Raw genomic sequence first — 22,551 nt, 5'->3', positions numbered from 1 at the left:
ATTCCAGATGTCAACCGCATGCTGTCATTCATCGGTAAGGACACCCTCCCACCGTATGGAGGCCACAAGAGCACCGTAGCCGATCTCACCATGCAAGCACATCCTTCATCATCATCATCTACTATGAGAGGCAACGTCGACACTGGAAGCGAGGGAGTTGAGGAGGAGGTAGGGGACGAAAGCAACAACGGTTAGCGTTTCTCCACATCGAAGAGGGGGAGCATGTCGATAAGTAATCATGCACTACATACATAGTTTTTTTTGTGCACATATATATAGAGAAAGCTTTGAACCTCTGTTTCTCCCCAGTATTGTCCACCACATATGGTATGTCCCTACCATTCCAGTCATACATCAAGAATCTTTTGAGTTCAGAAAAATATTTTTTACTGTGAAACATGTGTCCATATGTCCTTTTGTTTTTCTGAAGCTGCCTCCTTAATGAGCCTGAGAGACTGGTCGAAGTCATCCAGAAGATCATGAGCATCTGGGAACTGGGCTTCGTCAACTGATAGGACTAGCTTGATAATGTTCGCGTAACTTTGATAATGCATAGTCAGGGCCTGTAGTACACATATAAACCAAGTGATTAACAGCCGTATATAAAGGACACGCTACGGGAAAGCAGGGTGTTGCCATGCAACACTTTGCACGGCAAAGACGTCTATATGCACGGCAACGGCTTTGCCGTGCGTGTACTCACGGCAACGAGTGCCCGGCAAAGTGTTCGACGGCAAAAACTTCTTTGCCGTGCGCATGCACAAACTGCACGGCAAAGACCTTTGCCGTGCGCGCTGTTCGTTGCCGTGCGTGAGTTTCTCTGCCGTGCGGCGTTTCGTTGCCGTGCGTGAGTTTCTCTGCCGTGCAACACTTCTCTGCCGTGCGTGAGTTTCTTTGCCGTGCGCGTTTGAGGGACTTTGCCGTGCACTTTGTCTGGCCTCACGGCAAAGGGAGGCTGATACGTCTCAAACGTATCTATAATTTCTTATGTTTCATGCTACTTTATTGATGATACCTACATGTTTTATACAAATTATATGTCATTATTATGCGTTTTCCGGAACTAACCTATTGACGAGATGCCGAAGGGCCGGTTCGTTGTTTTCTCGCTGTTTTTGGTTTCAGAAATCCTAGAAAGGAAATATTCTCGGAATCGGACGAAATAAAGACCCAACATCCTATTTTTTCCGGACGCTTCCAGAGCACCGAAGAAGGGCCAGAGGGGAGCCAGGAGGGCCCCACCCCACAGGGCGGCGCGGCCAAGGGGGTGGGCGCGCCACCCTATGAGGAGGGAGCCCCGTGGCCCCTCCGACTCCGTCTCTTCGCCTATAAATGTCTTCCTGACCTAAAAACACCGATACGTTGGACGAAACCCGAGAAAACCTTCCAGAGCCGCCGCCATCGCGAAATCAAGATTCGGGGGACAGAAGTCTCTGTTCCGGCACGCCGCCGGGACGGGGAATTACCCCCGGAAGCCATCTCCACCGCCATCTTCACCGCCATCGCTGTTCCCATGATGAGGAGGGAGTAATTCTCCCCTGGGGCTGAGGGCTCTACCGTAGCTATGTGGTTAATCTCTCTCTCTGTACTCCAATACGATGATCTCATGAGCTGCTTTACATGATTGAGATCCATATGATGAGCTTTGTATCGCTACTAGTTATGTGCTACTCATGTGATGTTATTAAAGTAGTCTATTCCTCCTGCATGGTGTAAAGGTGACTAGTGTGTGCACCGTGTGGTTCTTGTCGTAGGCTACGATCATGATCTCTTGTAGATTGTGGAGTTAATTGTCATTATGATAGTATTGATGTGATCTATTCCTCCTTCATAGTGTAATGTGGACGAGTGTGTGCGCTATGTTAGTTCTTGGTTTATTTTGCAATGATCTATTATGCTCTAAGGTTACTTAAACATGAATATCGAATGTTGTGGAGCTTGTTAACTCCGGCATTGAGGGTTCGTGTAATCCTACACAACGAATGGTGTTCATTATCAAACAAGAGTGTATGTAGCACAAATGAGAGAAAGTTATTATTTATTATGCGATCAATGTTGAGAGTATCCACTAGTGAAAGTATGATCCCTAGGCCTTGTTTCCAATACTGCAAACACCGTTTATTTATCGATTCGTTGCATGTTTACTCGCTGCCATATTTTATTCAGATTACTATTACCACTCATATACATCCATACTACTTGTATTTCACTATCTCTTCGCCGAACTAGTGCACCTATACATCCGACAAGTGTATTAGGTGTGTTGGGGACACAAGAGACTTCTTGTATCGTGATTGCGGGGTTGCTTGAGAGGGATATCTTTGACCTCTTCCTCCCCGAGTTCGATAAACCTTGGGTAATCCACTTAAGGGAAACTTGCTGCTGTTCTACAAACCTCTGCTCTTGGAGGCCCAACACTGTCTACAAGAATAGAAGCACCCGTAGACATCAGAGGCCCACGGCAACGTCCTAGTCTGTTGCCGAGCACAGTTTCTTTGCCGTGCGGCGTTCGTTGGCTTTGCCGTCCTGGTTTCTTTGCCATGCGCGTTTGAGGGACTATGCCGTGTGAGGGGACGTTGCCGTGCGGCACAGGTGAGTTTGCCGTGCTCTACTTCTTTGCCGTGCGCCACCCTGTAACTTTGCCGTGCACATAGTCTTTGCTGTGCGTGCCACTTGCAGCGCACGACAAAGAAGTCTTTGCCGTGCGGTGCCTCACGGCAATGATAGGCTGCACGGCAGCGCCTGATTTTCCCGTAGTGACATATCACATTTTCCAAGAGAAAATGACCGGTGGTATCCAATGAAACAACTGAAGACATTATACAGTACATAATTTGAGGCAGCAAGACCGAAAGGTAATGAGCATGATCGGAAAGCTGGTGATTGTAACTTACATGTGGATGCCCGTAAGAGCCGGGGGCAATGTAGACGATGGGGTGGCCGTAGAAGACCTGATGAGGACATCCCTACCTCAATACTACCTCCTTCATTACCAACTGAAGATGAACCTGCTGTGAAGCTCAAGTCCAATGAAGTCGGGATTGGACCAATGACACGAGCTCGTGCGAAGCTACTTAAGCAACAGGTGAACTTGTTCCTAAACGATACCTTGATTGATGAGAACTTTATACTACCTAAGTCCTATTACTTATGTATCATCAGGTATGAAGAGGAGACAAGCATCGCACGAGGAGGAGAGGATCAGCTGGACATGAAGACGGACGTCAAGATGGACGTGAAGCTGGACATGGAGCTGGACATGAAGATATCTCATGGACGCGCGAGGGAGGAGCGGGAGGCATGCGCGAGAGGAGAAGAAGAAGTCCAGGCCGGTCCGGTGATGACCCACAAGTATAGGGGGTGTATCGTAGTACTTTCGATAAATAAGAGTGTCGAACCCAACGAGGAGCAGAAGGTGTTGACAAGCAGTTTCGATGAAGGATTCATTGTAAATGCTCACAGACAAGTATTCAGGGGGTTTTGATATAGCAGATAAATAAAGTACAAGTAAATAAAATGCGAGAGAAATAATTGCAGCAAGTGGCCCAATCCTTTTTAGCACAAAGCACAAAGTGGCCCAAAAAGTCAGCAGGATATTTAATCTTACCACATAGAACTTCAACATCTCGAACAATACCAATGGGAGAGATAGTTTCTCTATTAGCTAGCCGAATAACCTCATCAATATCTTCAAGTTCACAAGAACCAATTTCATGCATAATTTCCGTGTAGAGCTCATAAGGAATGGCACTAATACTCGCACCAATGTCGCATAAACCATAATAGCAATGATCACCAATTCGAACAGAGAGCACAGGAACACTGGCTTTCATAGACTTATTAGGATGCGAAACAATATTAGAAGCATCTTCACAAAAAATAATATGACCATCTTCCACATTTTCAGTCACAAGATCTTTAACTATTGCAACAGCAGGTTCAACTTTTATTTGTTCTTCAGGTTCTATGGGTTTCTTTGCACTTTTATTAACAACACTAGTTATAACAGAGTACTCCTTCATTTTAGCGGGGAAAGGAGTTTTTTCAATATAAGCTTCAGGAAGAACATGGTCAACAGTTTTAATTTCAATACATTTACCTTTAGGCGAATCAACTTTATCTTTATATGGTTCATGATACTTATCAAAATTCTTCCTAGGCAATTCAAAATGAGAGGCAAAGGCTTTATAAATATTTGCAACAACTTGAGAGTCAAGACCATATGTAGCACTCATATTACGATATTCATCAGTATCCATAAAAGCTTCAATGCATTCATAATTATAATTTATACCTGACACTCTACCTTTGTCGTTCTCCCATCCTTCAGTATTTTCTTGGATTCGATCAAGAAGATCCCATTTAAACTCTTCTTTATTGCGCGTGAATGATCCAGAACAAGAAGTATCCAGCAAGGTTTTATCTTGAGAAGACAGTCTTGCATAGAAATTATCAATAATAATATTACCAGGAAGCTCATGGGGCATTTGAGCATTAAAGACTTCAATCTCCCCCACGCTTGGGCAATACTTTCTCCATCATGAGGCCAGAAATTATATATACGGTTGCGGTCTTTGTGAATTTCACTTGGAGGATAGAATTTAGAGTAAAATACAGGCACAATATCCTTCCAATCAAGAGAACGCCCATCCTTCATCAGTTTATACCAATGCGCCGCTTTAACAGATAGCGACATAAAAAATAATTTCTTCCTAACTTCATCCATTGAAATACCTGCACATTTGAATAACCCGCATAATTCATGTAAAAACAGTAAATGATCTCCAGGATGAACAGTTCCATCCCCTTCATAGCGGTTATCCACAACACGTTCAATAATTTTCATAGGTATCTTATATGGTATTACTTCCTCACCTGACGCCTCATCCACTACCGTTGCAGTAGTAGTAGATTTCCCAAATAGAAATTCAAGGGAGGATCTCTCCATAATGACTTATAGCAGCAAGCAGAAACAAAATCAGCACGTACAGTAAAAGTTTCCTTACCAATTCCACTTACCAATAGCGCTTCATGATACGTCTCCAACGTATCGATAATTTCTTATGTTCCATGCTACTTTATTGATGATACCTACATGTTTTATGCACATTATATGTCGTATTTACGCATTTTCTGGAACTAACCTATTAACAAGATGCCGAAGAGCCGATTGCTTGTTTCTGCTGTTTTTGGTTTCGAAATCCTAGTAAGGAAATATTCTCGGAATTGGCCGAAATCACCGCCCAGGGTCCTATTTTTGCACGGAGCTTCCAGAAGACCGAAGGGGAGTCGAAGTGGGGCCACGAGGTGGCCGGGTGACGAGGCGGCGCGGCCCGGGCCCCGGCCGCGCGGCCCTGCCCCCGGGCCCCTCGTGCCGCCTCTTGACCTGCCCTTTCGCCTACTTATAGCCTCCGTCGCGAAACCCCCGGTACCGAGAGCCACGAGACGGAAAACCTTCCGGAGACGCCGCCGCGAATCCCATCTCGGGGGATTCGGGAGATCGCCTCCGGCACCCTCGCCGGAGAGGGGATTCATCTCCCGGAGGACTCTTCATCGCCATGATCGCCTCCGGAGTGATGAGTGAGTAGTTCACCCCTGGACTATGGGTCCATAGCAGTAGCTAGATGGTCGTCTTCTCCTAATTGTGCTTCATTGTTGGATCTTGTGAGCTGCCTAACATGATCAAGATCATCTATCCGTAATACTATATGTTGTGTTTGTCGGGATCCGATGGATAGAGAATACTATGTTATGGTGATTATCAATCTATTGTTTATGTGTTGTTTATGATCTTGCATGCTCTCCGTTATTAGTAGAGGCTCTGGCCAAGTTTTTGCTCTTAACTCCAAGAGGGGGTATTTATGCTCGATAGTGGGTTCATGCCTTCATTGACACCTGGGATCGTGACAGTAGGTTCTAAGGTTGTGTTGTGTCTGTTGCCACTAGGGATAAAACATTGATGCTATGTCTAAGGATGTAGTTGTTGATTACATTACGCACCATACTTAATGCAATTGTCTGTTGCTTTGCAACTTAATACCGAATGGGGTTCGGATGATAACCCGAAGGTGGACTTTTTAGGCATAGATGCAGTTGGATGGCGGTCTATGTACTTTGTCGTAATGCCCGGATTAAATCTCACTATATTTATCATATCATGTATATGCATTGTTATGCCCTTTTCTATTTGTCAATTGCCCGACTGTAATTTGTTCACCCAACATGCTTTTATCTTATGGGAGAGACACCTCTAGTGAACTGTGGACCCCGGTCCTATTCTTTACATAGCATACAATCTATTGCAATACTTGTTTTACTGTTTTCTTGCAAACAATCATCTTCCACACAATACGGTTAATCCTTTGTTACAGCAAGCCGGTGAGATTGACAACCTCACTGTTTCGTTGGGGCAAACTACTTGGGTTGTGTTGTGCAGGTTCCACGTTGGCGCCGGAATCCCTGTTGTTGCGCCGCATCACATTTCGCCACCATCAACCTTCAACGTGCTTCTTGGCTCCTACTGGTCCGATTAAACCTTGGTTTCTTTCTGAGGGAAAACTTGCCACTGTGCGCATCATACCTTCCTCTTGGGGTTCCCAACGGACGTGTACATTTACGCGCATCAAGCTTGTTTTCTGGCGCCGTTGCCGGGGAGATCAAGACACGCTGCAAGGGGAGTCTCCACTTCTCAATCTCTTTACTTTGTTTTTGTCTTGCTTTATTTTATTTACTACTTTGTTTGCTGCACCTAAACAAAACACAAAAAAATTAGTTGCTAGTTTTACTTTATTTATCGTCTTGCTCTCTATATCAAAAACACAAAAAAATTAGTTACTTGCATTTACTTTATCTAGTTTGCTTTATTTACTGTTGCTAAAATGAATACCCCTGAAAATACTAAGTTGTGTGACTTCACAAATGCAAATAATAATGATTTCCTATGCACACCTATTGCTCCACCTGCTACTACAGCAGAATTCTTTGAAATTAAACCTGCTTTACTGAACCTGGTTATGAGAGATCAATTTTCTGGTGTTAGTTCTGATGATGCTGCTGCCCATCTCAATAATTTTGTTGAACTTTGTGAAATGCAAAAGTATAAGGATGTAGATGGTGATATTATTAAATTGAAAGTGTTTCCTTTCTCATTAAGAGGAAGAGCTAAAGATTGGTTGCTATCTTTGCCTAAGAGTAGTATTGATTCATGGACTAAATGTAAGGATGCTTTTATTGGTAGATATTATCCTCCCGCTAAAAATATATCTTTGGGAAGTAGCATAATGAATTTTAAGCAATTAGATACTGAACATGTTGCTCAAGCATGGGAGAGAATGAAAACTTTGGTAAAGAATTGCCCAACCCATGGATCGACTACTTGGATGATTATCCAAACCTTCTATGCAGGACTAAATTTTTCTTCGCGGAATTTATTGGATTCAGCTGCTGGAGGTACCTTTATGTCCATCAATTTGGGGGCGGCTACAAAACTTCTTGATGATATGATGATAAATTACTCTGAATGGCACACGGAAAGAGCTCCACAAGGTAAGAAGGTAAATTCGTTGAAGAAACCTCTTCCTTGAGTGATAAGATTGATGTGATTATGTCTATGCTTGTGAATGGTAGATCTAATGTTGATCCAAATAATGTTCCTTTAGCTTCATTGGTTGCTCAAGAAGAAAATGTTGATGTGAATTTCATTAAAAATAATAATTTCAACAACAATGCTTATAAGAACAACTACGGTAATAACTATAGGCCATATCCTTCTGCTAATGGTAATGGTTATGGTAATTCTTATGGGAATTCTTACAATAATAATAGGAGTGTACCCTCTGGTCTTGAAGCTATGCTTAAAGAATTTATTAGTACACAAACTGCTTTTAACAAATCTGTTGAGGAAAAGCTTGATAAAATTGATATTATTGCTTCTAGAGTTGATAGGCTTGCCTCTGATGTTAATATTTTAAAATTGAAAGTTATGCCTAATAATGATATTGATAATAAGATTACTACTACAGCAAATGCCATCCAAGTTAGAATTAATGAGAATATAAGATTAATGGCTGAATTGCGTGCTAGGTGGGATAGAGAAGAAAATGAAAAACTAGCTAAAGAGAATAATGTAGCTAAAGTTTGGACTATTACCACCATTAGTAATGATAATGATTCACATGTTGCTGCACCTCCTACTATCAATGGTAAAATAATTGGTGTTGGCAATGTTTCTACTCCTAGTGCAAAGCGAACAAAACTGCCTGAAATTGCTAAAACTGCTGAAACTGCTTGTGATAAAACTGCTGAAATTTTTTCCAACCTTGGGAACAATGATCCCATTGCTGTAGCTCATAATGATTTAGACTTTGATGATTGCCACATCTCTGAAGTTATAAAGTTCTAACAAAAACTTGCTAAAAGTCCTAATGCTAGTGCTATAAATTTAGCCTTTACAAAACACATTACAAATGCTCTCATAAAAGCTAGAGAAGAGAAACTAAAACTTGAAACTTCTATTCGTAGAAAGTTAGAAGATGGTTGGGAGCCCATCATTAAAATGAAATTCAATGACTTTGAATGTAATGCTTTATGTGATCTTGGTGCAAGTATTTCTGTTATGCCTAAAACGATTTATGATATGCTTGACTTGCCACCATTGAAGAATTGTTATTTGGATGTTAATCTTGCCGATAATGTTAAAAAGAAACCTTTGGGGAGGATTGATAATGTGCACATTACGGTTAACAATAACCTTGTCCCCGTTGATTTTGTTGTTTTGGATATCGAATGCAATGCATCTCGTCCTATTGTGTTGGGAAGACCTTTTCTTCGAACCGTTGGTGTTGTTATTGATATGAGGGAAGGTAATATTAAATATCAATTTCCTCTCAAGAAAGGTATGGAACACTTCCCTAGAAAGAGAATGAAGTTTCCTTTTGATTCTATTATTAGAACAAGTTATGATGTTGATGCTTCTACTCTCGATGTTACTTGATTTGCACTTTCTGCGCCTAGCTGAAAGGCGTTAAAGAAAAGCGCTTATGGGAGACAACCCATGTTTTTACTACAGTACTTTGTTTTATATTTGAGTCTTGGAAGTTGTTTACTACTGTAGCAACCTCTCCTTATCATGTTTTTGTGCCAAGTAAAGTTTCTATGTTATAGTTGATGTTATATTTGGGATTGCTGCGCAGAAACAGCATTGCTGTCTGTCACGAATCTGGGCACAAGTCTCTGTAGCAAATTCGAAAAAATCTGCCAATTTACGAGCGTGATCCTCAGATATGTACGCAACTTTCATTAGTTTTGAGTTTTTCCATTTGATCAAGTCTGGTGCCATTTTAAAATTCGTCTTTACGGACTGTTCTGTTTTTGACAGATTCTGCCTTTTATTTCGCATTGCCCCTTTTGCTATGTTGGATGAATTTCTTTGATCCATTAATGTCCAGTAGCTTTATGCAATGTCCAGAAGTGTAAAGAATGTTTGTGTCACCTCTGAATGTGTGAATTATTAATTGTGCACTAACCCTCTAATGAGTTTGCTTGAAGTTTGGTGTGAAGGAAGTTTTCAAGGGTCAAGAGAGGAGTATGATATACTATGATCAAGAGGAGTGAAAGCTCTAAGCTTGGGGATGCCCCCGTGGTTCATCCCTGCATATTTTAAGAAGACTCAAGCGTCTAAGCTTGGGGATGCCCAAGGCATCCCCTTCTTCATCGATAACATCATCAGGTTCCTCCCCTGAAACTATATTTTTATTCAATCACATCTTGTGTTCTTTACTTGGAGCGTCGGTTTGTTTTTGTTTTTGTTTTTGTTTGAATAAAATGGATCCTAGCATTCACTTTGTGAGAGAGACACGCTCCGCTGTTGCATATGGACAAATATGTCCTTAGGCTTTACTCATAATGTTCAAGGCGAAGTTTCTTCTTCGTTAAATTGTTATATGGTTGGAATTAGAAAATGCTACATGTAGTAATTCTAAAATGTCTTGGATAATGTGATACTTGGCAATTGTTGTGCTCATGTTTAAGCTCTTGCATCATATGCTTTGCACCCATTAATGAAGAAATACATAGAGCTTGCTAAAATTTGATTTGCATATTTGGTCTCTCTAAGGTCTAGATAATATCTAGTATTGAGTTTTGAACAACAAGGAAGACGGTGTAGAGTCTTATAATGTTTACAATATGTCTTTTATGTGAGTTTTGCTGCACCGGTTCATCCTTGAGTTTGCTTCAAATAACCTTGCTAGCCTAAACCTTGTATCGAGAGGGAATACTTCTCATGCATCCAAAATCCTTGAGCCAACCACTATGCCATTTGTGTCCACCATACCTACCTACTACATGGTATTTCTCCGCCATTCCAAAGTAAATTGCTTGAGTGCTACCTTTAAAATTCCATCATTCACCTTTGCAATATATAGCTCATGGGACAAAATAGCCTTAAAAACTATCGTAGTATCGAATATGTACTTATGCACTTTATCTTTTATTAAGTTGCTTGTTGTGCGATAACCATGCTTCGGGGAACGCCATCAACTATTGTTGAATATCATGTGAGTTGCTATGCATGTCCGTCTTGTCTGAAGGATCTATCACCTTAATGATTGGAGCATGCAAATTGTTAGAGAAGAACATTGGGCCGCTAACTAAAGCCATGAATCATGGTTGAAGTTTCAATTTTGGACATATATCCTCAATCTCATATGAGAATAATAATTGTTGCTACATGCTTATGCATTTAAGAGGAGTCCATTATCCGTTGTCCATGTTGTCCCGGTATGGATGTCTAAGTTGAGAATAATCAAAAGCGAGAAATCCAAAATGCGAGCTTTCTCCTTAGACCTTTGTACAGGCGGCATGGAGGTACCCCTTTGTGACACTTGGTTGAAACATGGCATTGCAAAGATCCGGTAGTCCAAGATAAGTAGGACAAGGTGCGGGCACTATTAGTATACTATGCATGAGGCTTGCAACTTGTAAGATATAATTTACATAACTCATATGCTTTATTACTACCGTTGACAAAATTGTTTCATGTTTTCAAAATAAAAGCTCTAGCACAAATACAAGCAATCGATGCTTTCCTCTTTGAAGGACCTTTCTTTTACTTTTATTGTTGAGTCGGTTTACCTATCTCCCTCCACCTTAAGAAGCAAACACTTGTGTGAACTGTGCATTGATTCCTACATACTTGCATATTGCACTTGTTATATTACTTTATGTTGACAATATCCATGAGATATACATGTTATAAGTTGAAAGCAACCGCTGAAACTTAATCTTCCTTTGTGTTGTTTCAACACCTTTACTTTGATTTATTGCTTTATGAGTTAACTCTTATGCAAGACTTATTGATGCTTGTCTTGAAGTACTATTCATGAAAAGTCTTTGCTTTATGATTCGAGTTGTTTACTCATGTCATTACCATTGTTTTGATCGCTGCATTCATTACATATGTTTACAAATAGTATGATCAAGATTATGATGGCATGTCACTTCAGAAATTATCTTTGTTATCGTTTTACTCCGCTCGGGACGAGCAGAACTAAGCTTAGGGATGCTGATACGTCTCCAACGTATCGATAATTTCTTATGTTCCATGCTACTTTATTGATGATACCTACATGTTTTATGCACATTATATGTCGTATTTACGCATTTTCCGGAACTAACCTATTAACAAGATACCGAAGAGCCGATTCGTTGTTTTCTCGCTGTTTTTGGTTTCAGAAATCCTAGTAAGGAAATATTCTCGGAATTGGACGAAATCACCGCCCAGGGTCCTATTTTTGCACGGAGCTTCCAGAAGATCGAAGGGGAGTCGAAGTGGGGCCACGAGGTGGCCAGGTGACAGGGCGGCGCGGCCCGGGCCCCGGCCGCGCGGCCCTGCCCCCGGGCCCCTCGTGCCGCCTCTTGACCTGCCCTTTCGCCTACTTATAGCCTCCGTCGCGAAACCCCCGAGCACCGAGAGCCACGAGACGGAAAACCTTCCAGAGACGCCGCCGCCGCGAATCCCATCTCGGGGGATTCAGGAGATCGCCTCCGGCACCCTGCCGGAGAGGGGATTCATCTCCCGGAGGACTCTTCATCGCCATGATCGCCTCCGGAGTGATGAGTGAGTAGTTCACCCCTGGACTATGGGTCCATAGCAGTAGCTAGATGGTCGTCTTCTCCTAATTGTGCTTCATTGTTGGATCTTGTGAGCTGCCTAACATGATCAAGATCATCTATCCGTAATACTATATGTTGTGTTTGTCGGGATCCGATGGATAGAGAATACTATGTTATGGTGATTATCAATCTATTGTTTATGTGTTGTTTATGATCTTGCATGCTCTCCGTTATTAGTAGAGGCTCTGGCCAAGTTTTTGCTCTTAACTCCAAGAGGGGGTATTTATGCTCGATAGTGGGTTCATGCCTTCATTGACACCTGGGATCGTGACAAGTAGGTTCTAAGGTTGTGTTGTGCTTGTTGCCACTAGGGATAAAACATTGATGCTATGTCTAAGGATGTAGTTGTTGATTACATTACGCACCATACTTAATGCAATTGTCTGTTGCTTTGCAACTTAATACTGAATGGGGTTCGGATGATAACCTGAAGGTGGACTTTTTAGGCATAGATGCAGTTGGATGGCGGTCTATGTACTTTGTCGTAATGCCCGGATTAAATCTCACTATATTTATCATATCATGTATATGCATTGTTATGCCCTTTTCTATTTGTCAATTGCCCGACTGTAATTTGTTCACCCAACATGCTTTTATCTTATGGGAGAGACACCTCTAGTGAACTGTGGACCCGGTCCTATTCTTTACATAGCATACAATCTACTGCAATACTTGTTTTACTGTTTTCTTGCAAACAATCATCTTCCACACAATACGGTTAATCCTTTGTTACAGCAAGCCGGTGAGATTGACAACCTCACTGTTTCGTTGGGGCAAAGTACTTGGGTTGTGTTGTGCAGGTTCCACGTTGGCGCTGGACTCCCTGTTGTTGCGCCGCATCACATTTCGCCACCATCAACCTTCAACGTGCTTCTTGGCTCCTACTGGTCCGATTAAACCTTGGTTTCTTTTTGAGGGAAAACTTGCCACTGTGCGCATCATACCTTCCTCTTGGGGTTCCCAATGGACGTGTACATTTACGCGCATCACTTCACTCCTCGGCAACGGCGCCAGAAAATAGTCTTGATGACCCACAAGTATAGGGGGTGTATCGTAGTACTTTCGATAAATAAGAGTGTCGAACCCAACGAGGAGCAGAAGGTGTTGACAAGCAGTTTCGATGAAGGATTCACTGTAAATGCTCACAGACAAGTATTCAGGGGGTTTTGATATAGCAGATAAATAAAGTACAAGTAAATAAAATGTGAGAGAAATAATTGCAGCAAGTGGCCCAATCCTTTTTAGCACAAAGGACAAGCCGGTTTGTTTACTTATAATGACCAAACGTTCTTGAGGACACACGGGGATTTTAGTCTAGTGCTTTCGCTTCATACGGCTGATTAATCTTCATTGTTTTGATAAGTGTTGTGTGGGTGAACCTATGCTAATGCACCGCCCTTCCTAGGACTAATACATACTTGTGATTATACCCCTTGCAAGCATCCGCAAATACAAGAAAGTAATTAAGATAAATCTAACCACGACCTTAAACTCGAGATCCTGCTATCCCTCCGCACCGATATACTAACGGGGTTTAGGTTGCTTGTCACTCCGGCAACCCCACAATTAGCAAACGAATACAAGATGCACTCCCCTAGGCCCATAAAGGTGAAGTATCATGTAGTCGACGTTCACATGACACCACTAGAAGAGTAACACCACAACTTAAATATCATAACATTGAATACTACTCAACAATAATTCACTACTAACATTTAGACTTCACCCATGTCCTCAAGAACTAAACGAACTACTCACGAGACATCATATGGAACATGATCAGAGGTGATATGATGATGAATAACAATCTGAACATAAACCTTGGCTCAATGGTTTCACTCAATAGCATCAATAACAAGTAGTAATCAACACCGGGAGAGTTTCCCCTATCAAACAATCAAGATCCAACCCAAATCGTTACAGCGGTGACGAGATGCAGCGGTGGAGATGGCGGTGTAGATGATGGAGATGATGGTGATGATGATGGAGATGATGTCCAGCTCGATGACGGTGGCGATGGCGTCGATTTCCCCCTCCGGGAGGGAATTTCCCCGGCGGATTCCTGCCCGCCGGAGAGCTCTTTTCTCTCTGGGTGTTTTTCCGCCCCGCGAGGCGGCTCGTCAATTCTCCGTAACTCCCTGGGGCTTAGGTTTTCGGGACGAAGAAGTACGCGAAGGAGAGGCGGCCAGAGGGGGCTGTGGGCCCCCTCCCCCCAAGGCGGCGCGGCTAGGCCTGGGCCCACGCCGGCCTATGGGGGGCCCATGGTGGCCCCTCTCAGCTCCTCCTTTTGGCTCCCTTCATCATCTGGAAAAATAGGATTTTCCGTATAATTTCCGTCAATTGTTGATCTTCCGAAATATGGTGTCCTGACGGTGCTTTTTCCAGCAGAATCCTGACTCCGGTGAATAATTCTCCAATGATCATGAAACATGAAAAATAGATGAAATAACATAAGTATCATATCTAAATATGAAATATATCAATGAATAACAGCAAATTATGATATAAAATAGTGATGCAAAATGGACGTATCATCCAGCACCCGGTCAGACCGGCCGCCACGCCGGCTCGCCCGGTTACAGCACCCGGTCGACCGGATGCCTGACCGGCCAGCCCAGTCCCTGGCCCGGTTGCTGATGCCTCGTATCGGGGTCCAATCGGACGCTGTTTTGCGAGCTTTCCGGTTACAGCACCCGGTTGACCGAACGCCACACCGGACGGCCCGGTCCCTGGCCCGGTTGACCGGATTCCAGACCGGACGTGTCCGAGTCTGTCTCGAGCAGATCTATTCTGGGTCGGTTATTTTTGTACTTTTTGGACCTGAGGTCGTCCCAGACGCCTATATAAGTCCCTGGGACGCCCCACAAGTTGCTTTAGAGACCACGTTTAAGATAAACCCTATTTCTTAGTTGTTTGCTCTGCAAAACTATTGAATTCCCTACACCATATTGCTTGATATTGTGTAGATCCTGTTAAAGTCTTGTGTGATCTGCTGTTCCATTGGGAATTAGACGGTTGCAACTTACCGCTTCGTGGTCGGCGGCTACGTGCGCAAGTGTGTGGAGTTGCGAATATCTTGCAGGGTTGAGAGCTGTTGCATTGGCGACAGGGACCAATCGAGAGATCTCGTTGCGGCATACAAGTTATCATCCACTACATCGTCGTGTTTCTCCGCTGCTATCACCCCGTGATCATCATCACCATCGTTGCTTACTGAGAAGATCGGGCCACCCCTTATCATCTTGGTATCAGATTTCAGTGTTTCCTCGGTAAGCCATCCACAATCCACCCCATAGTTGAGTTGTGAGTGTTTTTCTATCCAGAAAAAGCCAAAAAATATTAGGGTTAGGGTTTGCCATAGCCATAGATTGCACTAATTTCGAGTTTTAGTTGCTTTTCGTAGTTGTTTTTGCGTACCTTTATCTTTCTTCTAGTAGAGTTGTTAGGGTTTGTGTTTTATTTTCCTCTAGTTCATCATCTAGAGTCAGTTTTTGTTTACTCCGAGTCCACATAGCATACAGTGTGTTTGTCCAAACCATAGCTACAGCCTTTCGATATACGTGACTAGGAACTTCCCCAGAAGAGACTAGTTTTACCGCTCGACAGGCTGCTCATTAGGGTTTTGGTGCTTTGCATATCTTGTTGGCCGTGTTCTCAAGGAGTTGAGTCATAAAATCAAAAAAAAAAATTGAAAAGAAGCAAAAAGAGCTACGTAGCTGCGTTACAAAAAGAAAAATACAAAAAGAAAAGTGAAGTGCTAGTTGAATCAAGTGAAAGGCCTAAGTTTTCTTTACTACACCGGTAGTTGAGCAATCTTGTGCCTGTTTCGTTGAGCTTTGCTAGCGTCTCTCGAGTGCATTGCAACTTCTCATCCAAATAGTTGCATTGCCACATTTATCGCCTTGTGTGAGTATCTTTGGTTGTCTACGGTCAGCGCTAGAGCTTGTTATTGGTGCAAATAGGTAGCCTACCTACAGCCCCACATATACCCTGCTTTGCCGTGTGATTGTTCTTATACCCTTGATATTCGCTTCGCTACATCCGTGCACTAGTTGTTACTACAAGTGGTAAACAACACTAATTTACTTTGGAACGGTAAGATTTCCTTTTCTTATCATTTTTGAGTGAGTTGTGAGAGTACCACCATATATTTTGATTTAGTGCACTAACTTACTAATCATGTCTGCTAGTGATCATAAGCTTGTTAACCAGGAGAACAAGGATTCTGCAGATATTATTACATGGAGGGAGTTTGAGGCTCTTCGTAATGAGATGCGGCGTGAATTCCGCGCACAGGACGATGTGCTTAATGGAAAGGTTGAAGAGATCAAACAAACGCTGGATACTACTAATGAAACCGTCACCACAATGGCTGATCAAGTGACGGATATACAGCGCAGTCTTGCAGATATGCGCCTCGCTATTGAGAATTTGACTGCACAACAACAACAAGACGATGACGAAGATCCTGAGCTTCAAGATGACTGATACGTCCAAAACGTATCTACTTTCCCGAACACTTTTGCTATTGTTTTGCCTCTAATTTGTGTATTTTGGATACAACTAACACGGACTAACGCTGTTTTCAGCAGAACTGCTCTGGTGTCTCGTTTTTGTGCAGAAATCCAACTTTCGGGAAAATCCTCGGAATTTATGCAGAAGGCCCTATTTTCCCAGAATACTGACGGAGCCAGAAGGACAAGCGAGGTGGAGGCCCGAGGGCCCCACACCATAAGGCGGCGCGGCCTAGGGGGGGCCTGCGCGGCCCTATGGTGTGGCCCCCTCGGCTGGCCTCCGACGCCCCCCTTCGGACTACTTATCGGGTTCGACCTAAAAACGCACGAGGAGAAGTCGAAATCGCCAGAAACCCTCCAGAGAGCCGCCACATCGCGAAACTCTGTCGCGGGAGCCAGAAGTCTCCGTTACGGCACTCCGCCGGGACGGGAATTGGAGGAGATCTTCACCGCCATCACCGCCAACGCCTCTCCATCGACCAGCCATGTTTCCCCCATCCATGTGTGAGTAATTCCCCCGCTGTAGGCTGAAGGGGATGGTAGGGATTGGATGAGATTGGTCATGTAATAGTCATAAGATTGTTAGGGCATAGTGCCTAGTATCCGTAGATGTCACTTTTATGATATTGTTGCAACTTGTTATGCTTAATGCTTGTCACTAGGGCCCGAGTGCCATGATCTCAGATCTGAACATGTTATTGATTCATGAAGATATTCGTTGTTTATGATCTTACCTGCAAGTTGTATACACATGTCGCTGTCCGGAACCAATGGCCCCGAAGTGACAGAAATCGGGACAACCGGAGGGAATGGTAGCGATGTGAGGATCACATGTGTTCACGGAGTGTTAATGCTTTGCTCCGGTACTCTATTAAAAGGAGTACCTTAATTTCCAGTAGTTTCCCTAGAGGCCCGGCTGCCACCGGCTGGTAGGACAAAAGATGTTGTGCAAGTTTCTCATTGCGAGCACGTACGACTATATATGGAACACATGCCTATTGATTGATTAGTACTTGGATACCGTCTTATTATTATCCGCAAATGCCCACTGCTTTGATTGTTACATGAGTTTCTCTCATCCATGCAACGCCCGTTAAATCCGTCCCTGTGCCTACGGTATTTTAATCCTGCTCGTTTACTATAATCACTACTGCTTGTCTTTATTTCACCGCTGCTTGTTATTTCACTATTCCTACTGCCATAAAGCTGTTACTACTCGATAAACTCTTGCGAGCAAGTCTGTTTCCGAGTGCAGCTGAATTGAAAACTCCGTTGTTAAGGCTTACAAGTATTCTTTGTCTCCCCTTGTGTCGAATCAATAAATTGGGTAATACTTCCCTCGAAGACTGTTGCGATCCCCTATACTTGTGGGTCATCAAGACTATTTTCACGGCGCCGTTGCCGGGGAGCATAGCTTTATTTGGAAGTTCACTTGGATTGATATTGTTCGCTGCAAATTCTCGCATCATGGGTAAACCTCGCGATACTAAGATCGCCATATTACCATCCACTACAAGAAAAGGTACAACTCTTAGTACCTCTGCTGCTCTTGATTCACCATCTGTGATAAGTAAACTTGTTTCACCACCACAAACTTTAAATGCTGGTACTTCTGCTGAATCTGAAAATTTCTCTCATAATTGTGATGATGCTTCTGCTTGTGCTTGATAATGATGGTTCGTTAGGATCTTTTCTAGATGCTACAATTGCTAAGTCTAGACAAATTGAAAATACTGAAACTCCTAATGAAAATGCTGCTACACCTGTTAATTCACCTGAGTCTGTTGAATATTCTAGTGATGATCTTGATAAAGATTATGTAGAGCTTGATGATGATTTTATTGAAAAATGCAATGCTACTACTGATGCAAGAAAAATTAAAAAGTTGCTTGTAGAACATGCTGTTAGATATAAACTATCCCCTGATCCTAAATTTGCCACATCTCCTATAAACATTAGGGATAAAGATTATGATTTTTCTCTTGATTTATCTCATATAGCTATTGTTGAGAAAACACCCTTTTGTGGTACTGAAAAAGAAAGTGTTGTTGAACACATGACTGAGTTATCTACTCTTAGTGGCTTGTTTTCCGGTGATATTAAGATGCGTACTTATTTTGTCGCTAAAATTTTTCCTTTCTCATTAAAGGATGATGCTAAAACTTGGTATAATAATTTGCCTCCTGGTTCTATTAAAAGTCCAAAAGAATTGCTTGATGTTTTCTTCCGGAAATACTTTCCTGCTAGTGCTCAACATGCTGCTTTGCAGAGAATTTATAATTTTGACCAGGAAGATGGAGAGAAATTGCCTGAGGCTTGGGCTAGATTTTGCTCTCTTATTAGAGCTCAGCCTGACCATGATTTGGAAAAGCATGATTTACTTGATATATTTTATAGTGGACTAACTATTGAGTCTAGGGCATACCTGGATAGTTGTGCTGGTTGTGTTTTCAGGAAAAGAACTCCAGACGATGCTGAAGAATTATTGGCTAAAATAGGCCGGAATCATGATGATTGGTCTACACCTGAACCAACCCCGACACCGATAGTGAAGAAGAGGGGAATGATTAAATTAAATGATGAAGATATGAGGGAAGCCAAGAAGTCTCTTAAAGAGAAGGGTATTAAACCTGAAGATGTGAAGAATTTACCTCCTATAGAAGATTTATGTGAGATAACTCCCCCTTCATCCATGATTGAGGTACACTCTCTTCAACGCTTTACTAGGGAAGATATTCCGTATTCAAAACCTCCTGCTCAATGCTTAGATGAGTTTGATAATTATATTGTTAAGCAAGAAAACTTTAATATGAGAGTAGAGAATCGTTTAATGGAAAATTCTCGAGCTATTAGTGAATTGCATGGTATTGTGGAGAGAACCTCCAATGATGTTAAGATACTTGTTAAACATTTTCAAATGGTTCAAACTCAAATTGATCAACTTACTAAAGTGCAAAATGACTTGTTGGGAAATAATTCTAAAGAAAAACATGCTTATGAAGTAACAACTAGAGGTGGTGTTTCTACCTAGGATCCTCTATATCCTGAAGGGCATCCCAAGAGAGTTGAACAAGATTCTCAACTAACTAAAACTAGTGCTCCATCTAAGAAAAAGAAAAAGAAACATAAGAATATTGTAGAATCCTCTGAACCTGTTAATGATCCTAATAGTATTTCTATTTCTGATGCTGAAACTGAAAGTGGTAATGAACATGATAAAGATAATGATAAGAATGATACTCCTGATAAAGAAGAAATTGAAAAAGAACCTGAAAAGCATGCTAAAAATAAAAAATACACTAAAGAAGATTTTATTGCTGAGAAACATGGTAATGAAAGAGAACCTTGGGTTCAAAAGCAAATGCCTTTTCCTGCTAAGAAACTAAAATCAAAGGAGGAGGAACATTATAATAAATTTTGTGATTGGATGAAACCTTTATTTTTGCAAATCCCTTTGACTGATGCTATTAAATTGCCTCTTATTCAAAGTATATGAAAGATATTGTTACTAACAAAAGGAAAATTCCCAATGAGGAAATTTCCACTATGCTCGCTAATTACTCCTTCAATGGTAAGATTCCAAAGAAGCTTGGAGACCCAGGTATACCGACTATTCCTTGTTCCATCAAGAATAATTATGTTAGAACTGCTCTATGTGATTTGGGAGCAGGTGTGAGTGTAATGCCTTTTTCTCTTTATAAGAGACTTGATTTAGATAAGTTAATACCAACTGATATATCTTTGCAAATGGCTGATAAATCTACTGCTATTCCTGTTGGTTTATGTGAAAATGTTCCTGTTCAAGTTACTCAGCATTGCTTGATATTAACTGATTTTGTTGTGTTGGAAATGCTTGAAGATGATAATATGTCCATTATTCTTGGAAGACCCTTTCTTAATACTGCAGGGGCTGTTATTGATTGCAATAAAGGCATGGTTACTTTCAATGTTGATGATAAGGAACATACTCGTCTATTTTCCCAAGAGGATTGATAAAGTATGTGGAGTCAATACAATTTTTAATGTGAAAACTATCAAAGTGGGATCCATTGATTGTCCTATATATGAGCCTAAAGAAGAATATCAAACTCTTGTGATTGGATCCATATCAATTCAATATAAGGTAACATGATTGATTTGAGGTTTATTTCTTCTTATGTCATATAAAATTTATTTGGTAGCAAGACTTGATCAACCTTGTTAACAAGTATATTTTAATGCATAAGAGAGCTAAACAACATTTCTTTCTTTCTTTCTCCCTCCATTTATTTTACTTGCTGTAGCACCTTTTGTTTTGCAATATGCCTTAGTTGTTAAGATTTTGGAAATCATTTTCCTGCGCAGTAATAATTAATTTAATACCCAGAAATATGCATTTTTCAAAGTTTTCAAAAAATTTACAAAAATTATACCGTTGGTCCTATTTTTCGACGAGGCACCCGGGAGTACCGGAGGATGACTAGTGGGGCACCGAGGGTGCCACACCACGGCCGGCGCGGCCAAGGAGGTGGGCGCGCCACCCTGTGGTGTGGGCCCCTCCTTGCCCCACTACTTCATCTCTTCCTCCCAGCATCTTCTCTCTCCCGAAAAAACTCGTACCAAGTTCCTCTCACTCGTGTTTCTGCTCAAGAACTCGCGATTTTTCGATCTCCTTGCTCAGCCCAGATTTCTGTTTGAAATTTGGCACATTTACTCCTTGGTATGTGACTCCTTTGATTGTCCGATTAGAATTTTGTTTGGTTGAGTATATCTTGAATATTTTCCTGCTGTAGATAACATGTTTGGTGAGCTTGCATGCTTGTTCTAAGTGAAAGAAACTAGTTTTAATGCATGTTTAGTACTCTAGCAAGTTCCTATAGTAGTCCCCTTCAATTATATACCTTGAAATCAAATTTTATAATGATTGTTGAAAATTTCAGAAAATGGAGGGGAGTGTGCATCAACTTAACCAACAAGAGTTGGAGGTACAGCAAGTCATGAGAGTTCATCGTGAAGAGGGAGTATACCCCTCTTATTACCCATGCACGGATTTTATGCGGAATGCAGGAATCCTGCAAGATGTTCAAACACTGATTTCCAATGCAGGATTGGAAGGTTTTACTGTTGGTGAACCTCACCAATATGCTAAACTAACGGTGTCGGTTGTGCAGGATTTCGAATTTCACCGGTCTCAAACTAACCCCATGGTCCGGTACAAGATTTACAACAAAACTATCAACTTGCCTTTCAGTGATTTTTGTACGGCAATTAGAGTGCCGCGGTGGGGATCCTGCGAGAAGATCAGGGGAACGCCGTGGGAGCTCTCAAATCTTTATACAATGATTTGTAATGGGAGGAGCTTCTCCAATGATGGTGGTAAGATTAGTAGCATTCAACAACCAGCTATCCGCTACTTTGCTTATTTCGTTACAAAGTGCGTTCTTGCGAGAAGAATGCGGAGGTAAATTATCTGTCCAAGATTTGGCTTTCTTAGCCGCTGCTTTGCAACAGGATAGGACTTATAATTTGGGTGCTTTAATAGCTTGTAGACTTGCTACTAACCGTGAGAAAGGAGGAATTTGTGGAGGTCTTATCGCCTCTCGCTTATTAGCTATGCATGGTGTAGAACCTCACCATTTAGATATTCCGCTTTCTATAGAGAAGCTTGATGTTGTTTCCATGATTAAACATGAATTTATTTCAGATGCATCTAATTTGAACAACCTGCATTATAGGATAACTTTGTATAAGAAAAATTGGAGTATAACTAAGAAAATTGAAAAACTAGTACGATTGCCTGCACCTGCTTTGTTTAACCTTGATGCCAGGAACGGGTGGTCGATCACAGAAAATGAGCTAAACGCATACATAGAAAGGGAAAGCC

The 22,551-nt window shown here is 41.9% G+C and overlaps 1 pseudogene; it reads right to left on the bottom strand.

Moving 5' to 3' along the window:
• Nucleotides 1–386: 386 nt before the first annotated feature.
• The window catches only part of LOC124663341, a 48,372-nt pseudogene continuing 26,207 nt past the window's right edge, over nucleotides 387–22,551 (bottom strand).

This window comes from Lolium rigidum, chromosome 6 (genome assembly GCF_022539505.1).
Source record: "Lolium rigidum isolate FL_2022 chromosome 6, APGP_CSIRO_Lrig_0.1, whole genome shotgun sequence".
Lineage (NCBI taxonomy): Eukaryota > Viridiplantae > Streptophyta > Magnoliopsida > Poales > Poaceae > Lolium > Lolium rigidum.
Note: the sequence above shows the minus strand (reverse complement) of the source record. Positions and strands in the feature narration are given on the sequence as shown.